At 42.7% G+C, this 20109-nt stretch overlaps 1 long non-coding RNA gene across 1 annotated transcript; it reads left to right on the forward strand.

Moving 5' to 3' along the window:
• Positions 1–4722: 4722 nt before the first annotated feature.
• Positions 4723–18975, forward strand: LOC121001922. The gene is made up of 3 exons (XR_005779185.1): positions 4723–4732; positions 15465–15467; positions 18841–18975. It is a non-coding gene; the product is annotated as an uncharacterized LOC121001922 (long non-coding RNA).
• Positions 18976–20109: the final 1134 nt, after the last annotated feature.

A 20109-nucleotide genomic window follows, 5' to 3' on the forward strand; every position in this document is an offset into this window, starting at 1 on the left:
GGCATTCTAGGGGCCCTAAAGCGTGAGAAGAAGTCTGGAATATAAATGTCTAAAAAATTTTACGCATTTGGATTACGTGAGGGGTATGGTGAGTTCATGTGAGATTTTATTTTTTGACACAAGTTAGTGGAATATGAGACTTTGTAAGAAAAAAAAAAAAAAATTCCGCTAACTTGGGCCAAAAAAATGTCTGAATGGAGCCTTACAGGGGGGTGATCAATGACAGGGGGGTGATCAGGGAGTCTATATGGGGTGATCACCCCCCTGTCATTGATCACCCCCCTATAAGGCTCCATTCAGATGTCCGTATGTGTTTTGCGGATCCGATCCATGTATCCGTGGATCCGTAAAAATCATACAGACATCTGAATGCAGCCTGACAGGGGGGGTGATCAATGACAGGGGGGTGATCAGGGAGTCTATATGGGGTGATCACCCCCCCCTGGAAGGCTCCAGGGAGACGCCTGTATGTGTTTTGCGGATCAGATCCATCTATCAGTGGATCTGTAAAAATCATGCGGACGTCTGAATGGAGCTTTACAGGGGGGTGATCAATGACAGGGGGGTAATCAATGACTGGGGGGTGATCAGGGAGTCTATATGGGGTGATCACCACAGTCATTGATCATGCCCCTGTAAGGCTCCATTCAGACGTCCGTATGCGTTTTGCGTATCCGATCCATCTATCAGTGGATCCGTAAAAATCATGCGGACGTCTGAATGGAGCTTTACAGGGGTGTGATCAATGACAGGGGGGTGATCAATGACAGGGGGGGGGGGGTGATCAATGACAGGGGGGTGATCAGGGAGTCTATATGGGGTGATCACCACAGTCATTGATCATGCCCCTGTAAGGCTCCATTCAGATGTCCGTATGTGTTTTGCGGATCTGATCCATGTATCCGTGGATCCGTAAAAATCATACGGACATCTGAATGCAGCCTGACAGGGGGGGTGATCAATGACAGGGGGGTGATCAGGGAGTCTATATGGGGTGATCACCTCCCCTGGAAGGCTCCAGGGAGACGCCTGTATGTGTTTTGCGGATCCGATCCATCTATCAGTGGATCCGTAAAAATCATGCGGAAGTCTGAATGGAGCTTTACAGGGGTGTGATCAATGACAGGGGTGTAATCAATGACAGGGGGTGATCAGGGAGTCTATATGGGGTGATCACCACAGTCATTGATCACGCCCCTGTAAGGCTCCATTCAGACGTCCGTGTGCGTTTTGCGGATCCGATCCATCTATCAGTGGATCCGTAAAAATCATGCGGACATCTGAATGGAGCTTTACAGGGGTGTGATCAATGACAGGGGGGTAATCAATGACAGGGGAGTGATCAGGGAGTCTATATGGGGTGATCAGGGGCTAATAAGGGGTTAATAAGTGACGGGGGGGGGGGGTGTAGTGTAGTGTAGTGGTGCTTGGTGCTACTTTACTGAGCTACCTGTGTCCTCTGGTGGTCGATCCAAACAAAGGGGACCACCAGAGGACCAGGTAGCAGGTATATTAGACGCTGTTATCAAAACAGCGTCTAATATACCTGTTAGGGGTTAAAAAAAATCACATCTCCAGCCTGCCAGCGAACGATCGCCGCTGGCAGGCTGGAGATCAACTCTCTTACCTTCCGTTCCTGTGAGCGCGCGCGCCTGTGTGCGCGCGTTCACAGGAAATCTCGGCTCACGCGAGATGACGCCAATCGGCGTTAGTGTGACCTGGGAGCGCCGCAGAAATGACGCCTTTTGGCGTTAGCGTGACGGTAAGTGGTTAATTATAATAAAACTTATTTTTAGACCAAAAAAAGCATAATGCTGAAAATACTCAGTTCTTTATTAGGCCTGGCAAACATCTCGTATTTATATATGGAAACTGTGCTGGAGAAACTCCAGTCCTGCTCTAAAAAGTGCTGAAATATTTTATGGAGCAGGGTTTAAAAATAAAACTCCAAAATAGCAAATGTATTATAGAACAATGGAGCTGTTCATTAATATGAATAAGATAAAGAAAGCAATTAAAAATTTGACAGTGCTTGGATCACAATTTTTATTATATACAAACCAGACATGCATTAAAGAGGTTGTCCGGGTTCAGAGCTGAACCCGGACATACCCATAATTTCACCCAGGCAGCCCCCCTGATTCTAGCATTGGAGCATTTCATGCTCCGATGCTCTCCCTTGCCCTGCACTGGATCGCTTAGGGCAAGTGATCTTCTATTTACAATAACACACTGCCGGTGGCTCTGATGGGCGGGTTTTAGCACTGCCCTAGCCGTTTTACAGGCTAGGGCAGCGCTAAAGCCCGCCCATCAGTGCCGGTGATGTCACTGGGCTCACTGCTGGGCAGAAGCCTCCGCCTGGCAGCCCTGTGCAGAGACCGATTCATCACCGGAACTCCAGAAAATGCCTTTGCCCTGCACAATTTAGCGCAGGCCAATGGAGAGCATAGGAGCATGAACTGCTCTGATGCTCAAGTCAGGGGGGCTGCCTCGGTGAAAATGGGGATATGTCTGGGTTCAGAGCTGAAACAAACCATTTAACATTATCAAATTATAGTCACTTTCAAAGGGCAATGACCCTATGTAGGAAAGATCTGACTAGTAATTTTGCTAATATGACTTTGCAAGAAAGATGTTATATACACTCACCTAAAGAATTATTAGGAACACCTGTTCTATTTCTCATTAATGCAATTATCTAGTCAACCAATCACATGGCAGTTGCTTCAATGCATTTAGGGGTGTGGTCCTGGTCAAGACAATCTCCTGAACTCCAAACTGAATGTCAGAATGGGAAAGAAAGGTGATTTAAGCAATTTTGAGCGTGGCATGGTTGTTGGTGCCAGACGGCCGGTCTGAGTATGTCACAATCTGCTCAGTTACTGGGATTTTCATGCACAACCATTTCTAGGGTTTACAAAGAATGGTGTGAAAAGGGAAAAACATCCAGTATGCGGCAGTCCTGTGGGCAAAAATGCCTTGTGGATGCTAGAGGTCAGAGGAGAATGGGCCGACTGATTCAAGCTGATCGAAGAGCAACGTTGACTAAAATAACCACTCGTTACAACCGAGGTATGCAGCAAAGCATTTGTGAAGCCACAACACGCACAACCTTGAGGCGGATGGGCTACAACAGCAGAAGACCCCACCGGGTACCACTCATCTCTACTACAAATAGGAAAAAGAGGCTACAATTTGCACAAGCTCACCAAAATTGGACTGTTGAAGACTGGAAAAATATTGCCTGGTCTGATGAGTCTCGATTTCTGTTGAGACATTCAAATGGTAGAGTCCGAATTTGGCGTAAACAGAATGAGAACATGTATCCATCCTCTGATGGCTACTTCCAGCAGGATAATGCACCATGTCACAAAGCTCGAATAATTTCAAATTGGTTTCTTGAACATGACAATGAGTTCACTGTACTAAAATGGCCCCCACAGTCACCAGATCTCAACCCAATAGAGCATCTTTGGGATGTGGTGGAACGGGAGCTTCGTGCCCTGGATGTGCATCCCTCAAATCTCCATCAACTGCAAGATGCTATCCTATCAATATGGGCCAACATTTCTAAAGAATGCTATCAGCACCTTGTTGAATCAATGCCACGTAGAATTAAGGCAGTTCTGAAGGCAAAAGGGGGTCCAACACCGTATTAGTATGGTGTTCCTAATAATTCTTTAGGTGAGTGTATATATACTGTTATATATATACCATATTTTTCCCCCAAAGTGGGGAAAAAATGTCCCTGCATCTTATGGGTTGAATACTAAGGACCGCTTCCAGGTCCTCCGCTGTCAGCTGTGCTGTGGCTGTGCACAGCGTGAGGGACCTCACCCTGTGCGTGCCGGTTCACAGCACAGCCGACGAAGAAGGAAGAAGAGTGCTGGCGGTGTGGAGTGCCGGCGCCCAGAGCAGGGGAGGTAAGTGATTTTTCTATATTATGTCATCTGATGCATTGGGCACATCTAAGGCAATAGGGGCTGATCAAAAGAGGCAAGGGGCTGATCAAAAGAGGCAAGGGGCCTAATATGAGACTGGGGCTAGTCAAAAGAGGCATGGGGCTGATATGAGGCTGGGGACTGATCAAATGAGGCATGGGGGCTAATATGAGACTGGGGACTGATCAAAAGAGGTATGGGGGCTGATATGAGGCTGGGGACTGATTAAATAAGGCATGGGGCTGATCAAATGAGGCATGGGGGGCTGATTTGAGACTGGGGGGCTGATATGAGGTTTGAATGGGGTCTTATTTATATTGGACAATGTAAGTCAAGGGAAGAATGCGGCGGCACTGCTACCAATTCAGGCTATGATACAGCTGCTCCTATGGCCAATCGCCGGCAATGAAGTACAAAGAGACTTCGTATGCGGTGCTCTACGCTGAGAGTAGAAGGGTTCACAATGCAACATGTAGAGAAAGTATAAAAAAAGATGTGCGGCACTCCCCGAAGTCTTATTTATATTGGGGCTCATATCTGAGGTCTGATTGGGGGTCATTCACTTTTGGGTGTGAGCTGAGGTCTGATTGTGGGTCTGAACTGAGGTCTTATTGAGGTCTTATTAACATTGGGGATCTGATTGGAGCTGTGATCTGAGGTCTGATTAACATTGGGGGTCTGATTGCTGGTCTGACCTAAGGTCTAATGAAAAATATATTTTTTATAATTGTCCTCCTCTAAAACCTAGGTGCGTCTTATGGGCCAGTGCGTCCTATATGGCGAAAAATATGGTGTGTGTATATATATATATATATATATATATATATATATATATATATACTGTATATATATATATATATACAGTTGCAAGAAAAGTATGTGAACCCTTTGGAATGATATGGATTTCTGCACAAATTGGTCATAAAATGTGATCTGATCTTCATCTAAGTCACAACAATAGACAATCACAGTCTGTTTAAACTAATAACACACAAAGAATTAAATGTTACCATGTTTTTATTGAACACACCATGTAAACATTCACAGTGTAGGTGGAAAAAGTATGTGAACCCTTGGATTTAATAACTGGTTGAACTTCCTTTGGCAGCAATAACTTCAACCAAACGTTTCTTGTACTTGCAGATCAGACATGCACAACGGTCAGGAGTAATTCTTGACCATTCCTCTTTACAGAACTGTTCCAGTTCAGCAATATTCTTGGGATGTCTGGTGTGAATCGCTTTCTTGAGGTCATGCCACAGCATCTCAATCGGGTTGAGGTCAGGACTCTGACTGGGCCACTCCAGAAGGCGTATTTTCTTCTGTTTAAGCCATTCTGTTAATGATTTACTTCTATGCTTTGGGTCGTTGTCCTGTTGCAACACTCATCTTCTGTTGAGCTGCAAAATGTCTTGATAAACTTGGGAATTCATTTTTACTTCGATGATAGAAATCCGTCCAGGCCCTGACGCAGCAAAGCAGCACCAAACCATAATGCCCCCACCACCATACTTCACAGTTGGGATGAGGTTTTGATGTTGGCATGCTGTGCCTCTTTTTCTCCACACAGTGTTCTGTGTTTCTTCCAAACAACTCAACTTTGGTTTCATCTGCCCACAAAATATTTTGCCAGTACTGCTGTGGAACATCCAGGTGCTCTTGTGCAAACTGTAAACGTGCAGTAATGTTTTTTTTGGACAGCAGTGGCTTCCTTTGTGGTATTCATTGAAATCCATTCTTGTTTAGTGTTTTACATATCGTAGATTCGCTAACAGGGATGTTAGCATATGCCAGAGACTTTTGTAAGTCTTTAGCTGACACTCTAGGATTCTTCTTCACCTCATTGAGCAGTCTGCACAGTACACTTGCAGTAATCTTTACAGGACAGCCACTCCTACGGAGAGTAGCAGCAGTGCTGAACTTTCTCCATTTATAGACAATTTGTCTTACCGTGGACTAATGAACAGCAAGGCTTTTTGAGATACTTTTATAACCCTTTCCAGCTTTATGCAAGTCAACAATTCTTAATCGTAGGTCTTCTGAGAGCTCTTTTGTGCAAAGCATCATTCACATCAGGTAATGCTTCTTGTGATAAGCAAACCCAGAACTGGTGTGTGATTTTTATAGGGCAGGGCAGCTGTAACCAACACCTCCAATCTCATCTCATTGATTGGACTCCAGTTGGCTGACACCTCGCTCCAATTAGCTCTTGGAGATGTCATTAGTCTAGGGGTTCACATACTTTTTCCACCTGCACTGTGAATGTTTACATGGTATGTTCAATAAAAACATGGTAACATTAAATTCTTTGTGTGTTATTAATTTAAGCAGACTGTGATTGTCTATTGTTGTGACTTAGATAAAGATCAGATCACATTTTATGACCAATTTGTGCAGAAATCCATATCATTCCAAAGGGTTCACATACTTTTTCTTGCAACTGTATATAATATATAAAGCTGAGTGTATGTGTGTGTGTGTATGTCCGCTATAGGAATCCACATCGTTGCATTTACAATCACGAAATTTGGCACATAGGTACATCAGGTGTCCGGGAAGGTTTTAGACCAGGTCTCAGCTCTCTAGGACGTACCATTCCTGAGATATTCCAAAAAAATGCATTAGCCAATAGAAGCTTGGTCACATGACCCTTATCAGCCAATAGAAGCTTGCAGGCCGTTAGCCTCCTCATACTCAGTTTTACTCCAGGTTTCCATAAAAACCCAGCCATTTATTTTCATTGCTGTAGGTCAGCTTTAAAGGAAATCTGTCACCAGGATAATTGCTATTGAAGTAAAGCCATGGCCTAATAGCACTTAGTACCTTATTTTAAAATGTGCCTTTGTTCCAGCAATAGATGTTTTTATCCTCTGAAAATCCAGTTTATTTGGTATGCAAATGAGCCAGTAAGGTGCCCAGAGGGGCATCACTCTTGCAGGAAGGAGCCCAGACACGCCCCCTGCCACAATGTGTCCACCCTCAAAAGACTTAAAACCCCGCCCCCAGGTCCCACTAAGCCATGCCCCTGATCTGGTTAGGCCATGCCCCCTCCTACTCCTGAGCTGACAGGGATTGAAAAAATGAAGGTAAAAATCAACTTCTGTCAGCTGCAGGGGTGGGAGGGAGGGTGACTTTCTCCCTGCAGCTTACACTCAGACAGCACATTGTTGCTGTCTTAGAGTGAGCTGTTCAAAAGGACACACCCACGATCCGGTTAGGCCATGCCCCCTCCCACTCCTCAGCCAACTGAGATTAAAAAAATTAAGTTAAAAATCAACTTCTAGGTCACGCTAAGCCACGCCCATATCTGGTTAGACCATGCCCCTCTACTCCTCAGCCGATAGGGATTGTAAAAATAAAGGTAAAAATCAACTGTCAGCTGCAGGGGTTGGAGGGAGGGTGACTTTTTCCATGCAGCTCACACTCAGACAGCATAGTGCTGCTGTGTTAGAGTGAGCTGTTCAAAAGGACACGCCCCCGATCCAGTAAAGGCCACTGTTAAAGGGGTTGTCTGGGATTGGGGACATTTGTCTAATAGTAATCTACTAACATATACATTACAAACATGCATGTAGTACCTTTATTATTATTTTTATTAGTTTAGTTTATGCACTTATATAGCGCTACTATATTCCGCAACGCTTTACAGACATTAGCATCCAACTGTCCCCAATGGGGCTCACAATCTTAGGTCGCTATCAGTATGTCTTTGGAGTGTGGGAGGAAACCGGAGTATCTGGAGAAAACCCACGCAAACACAGGGAGAACATACAAACTTCATGCATTTAGAACATATTTCTCAAGCCCCGTTTTCCTCCTGTCAATTCTTGGTCTGAAGTGAGTATTTTCTTGTCTTCAGTGACATATCGGGTCCCTGTAGAAGAAACGAGAAGCTGAATTTTACGTCCAACGTGTGGACCTTGGGAGGCGCACTAACACAACCGGTCGTAGACAGTATTTAGGTTTCAGCTGCAGGTTGCTTATGTCTTCACGTCCTTCCCTCCCTCCCACCCGCTGTTATCAATTCATCATGCAAAATAAATCCCTCTCCACATCACTTCCCTTTGAACCTACAGCTACAACTATTGGTTTTAACATTAATCTGGAATCGTTTTGGCATTGCGTTTCTCTGACAGTCACATACATGTTGATCCCAGCTTCATTTTCTATCCACGCAACTGAACTTCGTTCCCCCTCCCTGCCGCTGTCCAGCTCTCCCCCTCCTGTCTCTCCGTGCGCCGCTGGTGACTCCGCCCCTCCAGGGACGCTCCTCCAATGAAGTGTTTCAGGCCCTCCCACACAAGCCTTTTTTACCTGCAGCAGCGCGCGCTACAACAGGTCAGCGTCCTCCTCGTGTCATTCGGATTCAGCAGCAGCAACCGCTCTGCTGATCCGACCCAGGTATGTTACACTCCGGTATTTGAGTTCATCTTCTAAATTCCAGTAGTTATATCCTCAAATTTCACTATAGTGTACCGAACATATGACTACATCGTTAGCCCCTACTTGTCAGTCCCTATGCCCACCTGAACTAATTACATATACATACATGTCCATCTATTCATTCACATTGATATTCTTTCAGCCTCTTGCTCTGTTGGCAACAATATTCAGATATGTGTCGTTTTTCATCTGTAAGTAGAAACTATATTTATTATTTATTCTTTTTCCTTGGGGCCCATATCACCTTTTTAGAACATAATACTAATCTAGTATAGATCTGTCTAGGTTATCTGTTTATTCCTGGCATAATATAGTTTCTTATTCCAGCAGCGGACAACTATTTACCACTGGTCTCTAAAACTACTATCCCCCAAATATGTGCGCTAATGGTCATTAGACAAATTTTATATATATGCACTTCTTCTGTTGTTTTATTCATCTATTTATTTATTTATTAATTTTTTCCTCATATACATATGTATTTCATAACCTGATTTTATTCTATGCATTTATTTTTATACACTAGTATTGTTCAATTTTTATTTTCATCCTTACATGTATTCATATTTATTTATATATACGTATATATTTATTTTATCTCTCTATATACTATTTTATAATTATCATTATATTATCGTTTCCTTATATTGATGGGTACACCTGCATTGTGACTTTCCATATATATGTCCTTTTTTACTAATCCACCTTTTAGACTTGATAAAGGGGTCCCCAGTACCCCGAAACGCGTTGTCTATGAATAAAATGAAAATAGCTGAAACCTAAATACTGTCTACGACCGGTTGTGTTAGTGCGCCTCCCAAGGTCCACACGTTGGACGTAAAATTCAGCGTCTCGTTTCTTCTACCGTTACCCGAGTGGCAGGGTGGCTCCTGCCCAAGGCGACCGGACGAATCCAGGCTGCACCAACCGTTGCAACTCTCTGTTTTTTGCCTTCATTGTGGTTGCGCCCAAATTGGTGCAACCACAATAGGTGAGCAAACTACCTCCTATAATAGATTTTATCTTTTATTGAACATACTCACCCTATGAGCGCCTTTCTCTATCTTTATCGCCACAACTTGCTGTATGACCCTGAGTTCCTCAGGCTAAGAGTTTTAATTAACTCTGAGATACGGCGGCTCTAGGTATTACCTTCTGGTGAATTCAACACACAACATAAAGATACGGTGATGGAATACAGTCAACATCGCCTCTCCGAACGCCGGAAACTAACACACATCTGGACGTCAAAGGAGGCAGACATTTTCACTAGAAACGGATCTGAAAATTACACGTCTCTGCAACAAGCAATTGGAACAAAAGAACTGGCGAATCTTTTCTTTAAACTTGAATCCTCTCTTGAAGAAGAGATTCAACACCATCTGGACCTGATATTACTTAGGACTTATCTTAGAGAATCTCTGGTCCCTCGTGGCCTACGGTGGAAATTAGAGAGTCCTTTTAAAAACGACCACGACTTCACTCGTAAGTGGGACAATCATATGCTAAATTGCGCCAGGGGTCTGATGGAACTCCTCTGCAATAAACGAGAATCTTTATGCCAACAGTTGAAAGAGCAGATACACCAACAAAGTAACCATTTAACCACGTTCAATACACATACAGAATACACAAAGTTTGATAGGCTTATTACAGGTCGACTTCTCCAACTCGAGCGAGAAATCATTAATAAAAAAACCAGCAAACTCTCTAGGGACAGATCAGACTTCTCTAATGATAATATCAAGTTCTGGTCTAAAAATAAGACAAACCCCCGAAATGCAGACATTCAGACCAATAGTAATATAAGTAAGAATATGAACAGTAACTCAACAACCCTAGAGAGAAAATCACAAGTGGTCCCTTCACCTGGGAACATCAATACTCACACACCCCAGGTGGCACCTTCCACTCATAACATCCGGACATACACGAGATACCGTAGCAAATATTCTAAACATCAATTGGATAAACACCCACCCAGGAGAGTCCCGCCCACACCCCGCCCCTCTCGTGTTCACACACAACAACAACCCATCATAGTTAGACACCCACAAACACCTGCACCCATCATGAAGAAGACAGCCATATCACCCAAAACTCCCACTATCAATAAGGCAGCTAGACTACCTAAGACTTCACAGTCCAATTGTATCCTACCCTCATCTGACCTACCCGTCTGGTTCACCCCTCCATCAATTCCGCCGTTACCGGTACCCTTTCTCCCCTCTAGCCCAACGTTGGACCTCGCCCAAGGCTGTCCCCTCAATCTTCCTCCCACGTCCTTTCCATCACTATCAACATCACTGAACTCCAAAGAGATTGAACTATCCCTTTTGGAAGATTCCCTCATCACTCTGCATAATACAAGTCACTCAGATGATATACAAACCTCTCCCCACCATATTACTAACCAATCGACTTCTTTTTTATCGCTACCCGGGGCATTGACCCCGGAAGCAACGTATGTTCTCAAACAACCATCAGGCAGGTCAAAGATGATACCAGATTTCTTCAAGCCAAGGACAACCCTTCCCCAAAAGGGGCTAAAAAGAAAAAATACAGGAGAGGAAGAAGAGGAGGAACAGGAACCCGCGGGACCGGAAGAAAAAACAACGGATGCGGAAGAACCGAAACAGAACCCACACAATCTGAAGAGGAACAAAACCTCACTACTGTAAAAATATTCAATCTCTCTGACTTTAGCCTCTCTGCACCACAGACGTCAGTTCTTCAGAGGGGCTTATCCTTTTGCCCAGCAGAAAGGTACAATGATTTTGACCTTTTTGTGGATCTGAATACATTCATTAGGAACGTCACACTTCAAAGGCATTTCGCCATCCAATCCAAACTATCCAAGACAAAAGAAGGAGGAACCCTTGGTAGACACAGGAGCAAAGGATACTCTTCATACTGATCTGAAACCCAAATCCACGTTTAACCCCACATACCACAGAGTAAACCATATCAACACCTTTTATGCCCTGGTGTCCAAAGAGTCAAGAAACATCAACAAGACGACCAAGGTCAAGAACAATCTAACGAAAGAGGAAAAAGATGCATTAAAAGAATTAAACAACAATGACCTTCTTGTGATCAGGAGCGCGGACAGAGGGAGGTGGAATAGTTCTACAAAATAAAAATGACTATATAAAAGAAGCAAAGAAGATACTGAACGACCCTCTATATTATGAAGCTCTTTCATATAATCCAGCTACAGAAGATCAAAAGAAGTTGAATACCCTGCTGAAACAGGCTGAAGAAAATAAAATCATCACCAAAAAAGAAAAGGAGTACATAACAGTTGAACATCCAAATACAGCACTCTTTTACCACCTACCGAAGATGCACAAAAACAGCAAGAATCCTCCAGGTCGACCGATCATTTCGGGAGTAAACTCTCTCACCAGTAACCTCTCTCATTATGTAGATCTTTTTCTGCAAACCCACGTTACAAAACTCCCCTCCTATTTGAGAGATTCTACACAACTAATCAGTTCCCTTAAGAACATCATCTGGGAACCCCAATACAGCTGGCTTACATTGGATGTCGCAGCCCTCTACACGAATATCCCACACACAGCGGGTATCGAAACAGCAAAACACTTCCTAGGAATGGACGACCGTCTCTCCGATAAACACAAGAAATTCATACTGGATGAGATTCACTTCATTCTTACACATAACACCTTTACTTTTGAAGGAAAGATCTATAGACAGCGAAACGGAACCGCAATGGGGACGCACTTCACGCCAAGCTTCGCCAACTTATACATTGGCTGCTTCGAGGATGAATTCATTTATTCCAATCACAATTGGAGGAACAATATCATCTTTTACAAACGGTATATTGATGACCTCATTGTGATTTGGAACGGCCCCAAAGAAGAAGCTCAGGCATTTGTCAACTATCTCAATACAAACAGATGGAACCTTTCATTCACCCCCAATATGACAAACACGTCCATAGAATATCTAGACCTGATCCTTTATTCAGAGGACAAGACCATCAAGTCAAAGACATATTTTAAAAGGGTCGACGGAAATAGCTACCTAGACTATAGGAGCGCCCACTATAAGAAGTGGAAAGACAATATCCCGTTCAGCCAATTCAAGCGCATCAGAAGGAATTGTACAGATGAGGACGACTTTCTCACCCAGAGCAATATACTAAAGTCTAGGTTCACTAAGAAAAAATATCCAGAAAGAATTATACAAAATGCGTTTATGCGGGCAAAAAATCAAAGCCAGGAAGAATGCCTGAATATAAAAAAGAAAAACGGACGGACCAAAACATCCAAAAGTGCTAAATACAAAACATCTTTCATCACGACCTTCAATCCCAACCATGCAGCTCTGAGAACCGTTCTATCAAAACATTGGCACATCCTGAAAGATGATCCATATCTGAAAGACTTGATACCACCAAATCCCTGTATCACCTTCAGGAGAGCAAAAACTCTGAAGAACATACTTGCACCAAGTAAACTTAAGAAGAAAAAGAACATCAATACAATTTCAGCCGGTCTAACGTGCCAGCTGAAATTTAAAGGCAGCTATAAATGCAATCACAGACTATGCAAATGCTGCGATAATATTTCAAACCGTGTCCAGTCCTTCAAGAGCAACGTAACGGGAGAGGAACATCCGATCAAAAGCCTCATGAATTGCTCATCAACCTACGTCATATACTTGATAGAATGTGAATGTGGGCTACAATATATAGGCCGCACCATCCAGACGCTAAGAGAAAGATTGAATAAGCATCGATGGAATATCTCACGAGGCTACCTCTTACACAGTGTGTCCCGCCATTTTTTCACTACCCATAACAAAGATGCTTCAAAACTAATAATAACGCCAATTGAGATCGTTTTGGAAACAGCATCTGATAAATTCAGGACACTGCAGAAACGAGAGATGTAATGGATATTCAAACTCCAAACCCTGGAACCATATGGTCTTAACGAGTCCTTAAAGAGCAAATGCTTTTAAATGGCCCGATCCAAATGACATCTTCCTGAACATCCCAGTGCCCCCAATTACACTTACCCCTGCCCTCCTCCCCACCGAGCCCAACCACTTTCCACATATACACTCCTGGCATACCCCTCTGGCCCTTTCCCCCCCCCCCTTCATCCCACACTCAGTGGGCTCATCTACGATAAATGCCATCCTCAGTCCACTTATTATCCCCTTCCTTACACACCTACATTAAAACCCATTTTTCCTTTGCAGATTGCTTATGTCTTCACGTCCTTCCCTCCCTCCCACCCGCTGTTATCAATTCATCATGCAAAATAAATCCCTCTCCACATCACTTCCCTTTGAACCTACAGCTACAACTATTGGTTTTAACATTAATCTGGAATCGTTTTGGCATTGCGTTTCTCTGACAGTCACATACATGTTGATCCCAGCTTCATTTTCTATCCACGCAACTGAACTTCGTTCCCCCTCCCTGCCGCTGTCCAGCTCTCCCCCTCCTGTCTCTCCGTGCGCCGCTGGTGACTCCGCCCCTCCAGGGACGCTCCTCCAATGAAGTGTTTCAGGCCCTCCCACACAAGCCTTTTTTACCTGCAGCAGCGCGCGCTACAACAGGTCAGCGTCCTCCTCGTGTCATTCGGATTCAGCAGCAGCAACCGCTCTGCTGATCCGACCCAGGTATGTTACACTCCGGTATTTGAGTTCATCTTCTGAATTCCAGTAGTTATATCCTCAAATTTCACTATAGCGTACCGAACATATGACTACATCGTTAGCCCCTACTTGTCAGTCCCTATGCCCACCTGAACTAATTACATATACATACATGTCCATCTATTCATTCACTTTGATATTCTTTTAGCCTCTTGCTCTGTTGGCAACAATATTCAGATATGTGTCGTTTTTCATCTGTAAGTAGAAACTATATTTATTATTTATTCTTTTTCCTTGGGGCCCATATCACCTTTTTAGAACATAATACTAATCTAGTATAGATCTGTCTAGGTTATCTGTTTATTCCTGGCATAATATAGTTTCTTATTCCAGCAGCGGACAACTATTTACCACTGGTCTCTAAAACTACTATCCCCCAAATATGTGCGCTAATGGTCATTAGACAAATTTTATATATATGCACTTCTTCTGTTGTTTTATTCATCTATTTATTTATTTATTAATTTTTTCCTCATATACATATGTATTTCATAACCTGATTTTATTCTATGCATTTATTTTTATACACTAGTATTGTTCAATTTTTATTTTCATCCTTACATGTATTCATATTTATTTATATATACGTATATATTCATTTTATCTCTCTATATACTATTTTATAATTATCATTATATTATCGTTTCCTTATATGGATGGGTACACCTGCATTGTGACTTTCCATATATATGTCCTTTTTTACTAATCCACCTTTTAGACTTGATAAAGGGGTCCCCAGTACCCCGAAACGCGTTGTCTATGAATAAAATGAAAATAGCTGAAACCTAAATACTGTCTACGACCGGTTGTGTTAGTGCGCCTCCCAAGGTCCACACGTTGGACGTAAAATTCAGCGTCTCGTTTCTTCTACCGTTACCCGAGTGGCAGGGTGGCTCCTGCCCAAGGCGACCGGACGAATCCAGGCTGCACGAACCATTGCAACTCTCTGTTTTTTGCCTTCATTGTGGTTGCGCCCAAATTGGTGCAACCACAATAGGTGAGCAAACTACCTCCTATAATAGATTTTATCTTTCATTGAACATACTCACCCTATGAGCGCCTTTCTCTAATTTTATCGCCACAACTTGCTATATCGGGTCCCTGGCAGGTGAGCAAAGCCTCCTCTTCTGCTGTTCAGGGAGCCCGGTGACGTCACTGGCAGCCTAGGTAATTATGCAGAGAGGATGGAGGGTCTGTAACTTGGCCGGCCGACATTGCGCTAAGCCCCGCCCCTCCAGTCCGGTGACGTTACCGGGCATTGAGCATTATAATGAATAGAGGCAGATTACTCCAAGCCACAGAATGCATTAATATGTATGAGGGGGGCTGGTGCAAGGACGTGATTTTACACGGGAGAAACCAGGAGATGCAGTGCGGCAGGAAGTGAACGAACAGATAAACATAAATGTAAACAATCTGTAAAAGCTACCTAAAACCACCAAGGGAACATAGACTCGGCTACTAAAGGTGAGTAAGATGTTTTTAAAAAAATACGTTTGATCCTGGACAACCCCGGGCCCCTGTGGAGGTCACCATCAAGGGGGTGGTATGCTGTGAAAGTCACTGTTAAAGGGGAAGGCTGCTGTAAAGGTCAAAGTTAAGGGGGTGGGCTGCTGTGGAGGTCCACTTTTAAGGGACGGGGCACTGTGAGGGGTGTCAGTGTTAAGGGGTGGGGGGCTGTGGAGGTCACTGTTTTGGGGGGTGGGGGTGCTGTAGATGTAACTGTTATAGTGGATACTGTCGATATCTTTTACCGACTCACACAAACATTAAATTAAATAGATTAAATATACCCGAGCGAAGCCGGGTCCTTCTGCTAGTATATATATATTGCCTTAAAAAAGCATTTTTTCACGTTACAGCGACAAACTTAAATGTATTTTATTGGAATTGCATTTGATAGACCAACACAAAATATAAAGTATGTGTGAAGTGAAAAGAAAATGATACAAGGTTTTCAAATCTTTTTATAAATAAAAATCTGGAAAGTGTGGGTACATTTGTATTAGGCCCCCCTGAGTCAATACTTTGTAGGACCACCTTTCGCTGCCATTACAGCTGCAAGTCTTTTAGGGTACATTTCTACCAACTTTGCACATCTAGAGGCTGAAATGTTTGCCCATTCTTATTTGCAAAATAACTCAAGCTCAGTCAGAGAGTCTTTCTAATTCTCAATGGGATTTAGATCTGGACTTTGATTTGGGCCATTCTAACACATGAATATGCTTTGATCTAAACCATTCCTTTGTAGCTCTGACTGTATGTTTAGGGTCGTTGTCCTGCTGGAAGGTCAACCTCAGCTCCAGTCTCAAGTCTTTTGCAGCCTCTAACACGTTTTCCTACAGGATTGCGCTGTATTTAGCTCCATCCATCTTCCCATCAACTCTCACCAGCTTCCCTGTCCCTGCTGAAGAGAAGCTTCCCCACAGCATGATACTGACACTACCATGTTTCACGGTATGCATGGTATGTTCAGAGTGATGTGCAATGTTCGTTTTTCGCCACACATAGTGTTTTGCATTTAGGCCAAAAAGTTAAACTTTGGTCTCTTCTGACCAGATCACCTTCTTCCATGTTTGCTGTGTCCCCTACATGGTTTGAGGCAAACTGCAAATGGTACTTATGGCTTGCTTTCAAAAATGGCTTTCTTCTTGCCACTTCTCCATAAAGACCAGATTCGTGGAGTACACAACTAACAGTTGTTCTGTGGACAGATTCTCCCACCTGAGCTGTGGATCTCTGCAGCTCCTCCAGAGTGAACATGGATCTCTTGGCTGCTTCTCTTATTAGTGATCTTCTTGCCTTGGCTGTCAGTTTAGGTGGGTGGCCATGTCTTGGGATGTTTGCAGTTGTGCCATACTACTTCCATTTTCAGATGATGGATTGAACAGCGGTCCTTGAGATGTTCAGAGCTTGGGATATTTTTTATAACCTAACCCTGCTTTACATTTCTTCCTTGGTTTTCATGATGCTGCCTTCATAGAACAACTTTAGGGGTATCAGAGTGCAGGTGCTGAATACAAATGCACACTTTGTTTTGATTTGTATTTATAAAAATGTTTGAAAACCATGTATAATTTTCTTTTCTCCTCACACATACTTGCTACTTTGTGTTTGTCTATATCATATAAAATCCCAATAAAATACATTTAAAATTCTGTAGGATAACATTCTTAAAAAAATTAATATATTTTGTATTCAACACCAGCAGCGGTTTCCATTGACGTCTCTTTGGACATCGTTCCAAGAACAGGCATGTCCATTGTTGCCATGGCCATGGCAATAAACTTTGGCTGCATGAATAGCAGTGTCGCCTCCCACTGAAAGTGATGGAAATCCCCTTTAAGTTGCATATATAATGGTCAAAGTAGGTGACACCAGTCAGCCCATAAGTATAAATCCCACAGGGCCTGACACTGAACTTTCACAGAGTCCAGAGTGGGAAATCAAGTTATGTAGTCATGTGCACGTGAGGTTGCTGGCAATTACGTCATCAACATTTGACATCATTAAACAAGAGTTTTTACAAAACCACAGATTCTTGATCCCACTTATCAGTTCAAAATTGGTACAGCGAGCTCCCTGAACAGTAATGAACAGTAATCTGTACTTTAATTAGTTTTGTGCTATGTTATAATACATAATATGGTAATCTTTTGTATCAAGAGTATGAAATTAAATGGATTATTGATCTGTAAGAGGTGTTTTTCTTGGCTACCCTATAGTCAGACCACTGTTGCATCCTCCTCAGTGTTTACTTGCACACTGCACTTTGTAGTCATGGTGCAGTTTAATTACAGATGTTTGTCCAATTCAAGTGAATGGGAGAGGAAACTGTAATCACACAGCACTGTCACTACAAAGTTGTTAGTGCTCAAATAAAAACTGAAGAAGATGCAGTGCTCGGATAAGTACCGCTGATTGGCCGGGGTGCCAGGAGTTGGACCAATGCTGATTTGATATTGATGATAATGCAAAATTAATAAACCAAGGTATTGACAAGGTTACTCAATACAGTGAGACCAATGTGTAGATTATTACTGTAGAAGGTTACAAGTTGCTATTCAGAAGTTTTCTCTTTAACCATGTTCTTCTCTTTAAATTACACTTTACTGGAGGGTAAAGGTGAACCTCTGACAACCAAGAAAGAGGGACCGGGATCAAGGTTATGCAAATGATGAATAGGAGTATTTATATAAATTATAATTCTCCCCTAATATTATTATGATATATTTTTCCATTTTTAATTGTGCTAGAATAGTGAATATTAAAAGGGATTGTCTAGGATAGAAAAAAAAATCCCCTCAGCCAGAAAGACCTGTGAAGAGAAAGATACCTGCTCTCCACCACTCTGTTCTGGCTCCATAGCTCCTGGGCTCACAGGGTCACATGCACTGCTGCAGCCAATTACTGGCCTCAGTGGTGACATGTCCTCAAGCATTACATTAGTATTGTGTCACATTCTACTTGAGGACACATCACCGCTGAGGCAAGTTATTAGCTGCAGAGGTGTATATGACCCTGTTGATGCACAGGTTGACTGACAGGGATCAGAAGGGCAGTGTAGATGGACTGGCAGCAAGGGAGCCTAAAACCAAATGGGTAGCAGGGGAGCAGGTAAGTATGTTTCTCTTCACAGGTCCCGCTGGCTGGGGGGGGAAGGGGGAGTTTAAAAAAAATGTTCATTTTCTCACCTTTTCCACTCTAAAAATTGCAGAACTACATGGTACATTGAACATTATATAAAGAAAGAAAGTTCAGCAGCTCTCACCTGCCACTCCTTCAGCTGTGAGCATGGATAACCCGAGTCAGGTAACGGGTAACTATATGCAAAAAGGTTAGAAGAGATCCAGCTCCACTTTGATAAAGGAAAGTATTTATTTTGCTTGCGGTAAAATCTCATCCATCGGTTTACATAGATAGCAGTCTTGTCTACGCGTTTCGGGCTACCAAACATTATATATATATATATTTTTTTTATCTTACATTGCAATGCTTGCTATATACAGTGTCTGTGTTATTAAAAGACTTTAATAACATAGCATTTCAAACCACCGAAAATGCCATTCTATATCGTGTATAATAGGGAGCTCAGGCTATAGGAAACATAGAAAAATGATTAATGTGTTCCTTGTGCATTCAAAAGAGCACCATTGACTATCCAAGTACTTTTGTGAATAACATAAAACGAGCTTGTTACATTGCTTTCACAAGACATACAGACAGGTACTTGTCATATTCCTTCGGATAGAAGAAACAGCCCTCTTAAAGAGCATAAAACTGTCAATTATATTCTGGCAATAGCTTATTTTATGTGTTATCAGGTTTCATCTTTGTTACTCAGTAGGAAATACAAATTGAGCAAGACCTCCACTTACAAAGCACATTTCTTACCATTTGTGTGCTGGATTACCATTTCCAGTTTAGGGCTACGAAAAAACTGAACAAAAATTCCCATGTCTCTCCTAGCATTACATTGGAATAGTAGATGCAAAAACAATTTGGGCAACAAAATATTTCCTAAAATGTAATTTATCATGTTCTTGACTCACATCGAGAGATCAAGTTAAACATAGCTCATGCTTTTCAAAATTAGTGAACCATTTTAGGGATGGTAAATATTTTGCATTCCTGTGTAAATGATCTAAACTGATGGTTAGGGTTGAGCGAACCCGAACTGTAAAGTTCGGTTCGTACCGAACTTTAGGGTTTTTGGACCCCGGACCCGAACCCAAACTTTTTAGTAAAAAGCGATTTATTGGAGCTTTTTTAGTGCTGCAGAGCAGCCAATCAAAAAGTGTTTTACTCTTGTGCTCTTAGAAGCCATCACAGCCATGCCTACTAATGGCATGGCTGTTATTGGCCAGTCCAGCATGTGACCCAGTCCAGCATGTCACTCTGCTCTGATTAGTGTAGGGATAAGATGCTGCTGCTGTGAAGGAGAGAATTGGAAAGAATCTTTAATCTGAATTGCTTGTTAACTCAGCGATCTACATAGATTTAGTTTTGTGGGTGCAGTGCACAA

This window comes from Bufo bufo, chromosome 5 (assembly GCF_905171765.1).
Source record: "Bufo bufo chromosome 5, aBufBuf1.1, whole genome shotgun sequence".
NCBI classification, from domain to species: Eukaryota; Metazoa; Chordata; class Amphibia; order Anura; family Bufonidae; genus Bufo; species Bufo bufo.